Source organism: Tupaia chinensis, unplaced genomic scaffold, assembly GCF_000334495.1.
Source record: "Tupaia chinensis unplaced genomic scaffold, TupChi_1.0 Scaffold000484_1, whole genome shotgun sequence".
Classification (NCBI taxonomy): Eukaryota; Metazoa; Chordata; class Mammalia; order Scandentia; family Tupaiidae; genus Tupaia; species Tupaia belangeri.
Genome location: NW_006159996.1, coordinates 1,315,039 through 1,316,418, shown reverse-complemented (window position 1 = coordinate 1,316,418; position 1,380 = coordinate 1,315,039).

The window sequence follows — 1,380 nt, the reverse complement described above, 5'->3', positions numbered from 1 at the left end:
CGGGGGGAGCCGAGAGGAGGACAGTAGCCGCACCAGGGCCCGGGTGCCCGCAGTGCTTGTTCCTGTCGGCTCTACCCTTCCCCACAAACAACAATCAAAAAGAAACCCCACACTCACCCAAAAACCTGCAACTAGGCCCCCCCAGAGACCATGACTGCCTGCCAGCCTCCCCCTCCTCCTTCTGAGATTTGGGGAAGGGGGGCACCCTGCTCAGGGCTGAGCCCAGCCTGGGTTGTCCGCCAGCTCTGCGGATGAACCAGGCCCGGCTAAGTATTCAGACCCTAGCCCTAGCCCACTCCTCTTCCTCCCTGGAAGGACCCAGAATGGAAGAGAAAACCAAGCAGGCTTTCGGAAATTCATGAGCTAAAAATGTCAGGAATTTCCTGGGAAACGCAGTTCCTTACGGGATTCATTAAAGCAGGTTCACTTGCCCCTTTTACTTGTCCTCCCAGAAAGTCGTTATGTGTCAAGGAGAGACCCCATCCTCAAAAAAGTAAAACATTACATGGATCGCTGTTTTTTAGGCAGACAGCTAGGCTGCCGACCATTAATTAACCTATGAGTCTTTGGACAGTGATAGCTAAAGTGGGTCTCTCTGGTCTCAGAAGGGGCTCAGAAGTAAAGAAGGGACTCAAAATAATTTATTCCTCTTTTCCTAGATCTGATAGATAATCTAGGGCCTACTCTCCTTCTCCCAGATAGGTAGTGGATGCTCATACTCCTTCCACACAGTGTTCAGCTCTCAAACAGCTATGAGAAAGCCAAGGTCTGTCTAAAGACCGTTGCCAATGTCCTACACTCTCCCCACCACTTTGTGCAGGGGGCTGAGACAAAACAGACCATGTGGCCCTATCCCTGGTTTTCTAAAGCATGAATTACAGCCTCCAATCTGAGAAGAGCATGCATTTTCCTTATGTGGGTCCCATGCCCATCCCCATCCTTATCCTCCAAAAAGTAGAGACTTGACTCTCTCACTTTTAGCCCCAGAAACAACTGAGTACATGGTTGTTCATTTCCTGGAAAAGAGAAGGGAGGCTGCACCATCAAGAAACCAAGAGCAGTCTAGAGCATAAGCCTTGTCAATGCCTGAGTCCTCGAAGCGCCCTACTTCTCTGCAAACCTGCTTGCTTCCTTTTTCTCTTAGTAAGAGCCCCATTCTACTCAGCATTAGCTGTTTCAGCTCTGGGCTGAAGTTTGTTACTTCCCACTGAAGAGGAAGACACAAGCAAATCATCTTGGCCACCAGAGAACAAATTGGGGCAGAGCTGTGAACCAGCCTCAGAATCACCTATGTCTAGTGGTCCCCGAAATGGCTCCCAAAGGCGGAGGCCCAGTCAGAGAGAAACCCAGGCTTTGGGCTTCATAAAAAACTTCTCCTCA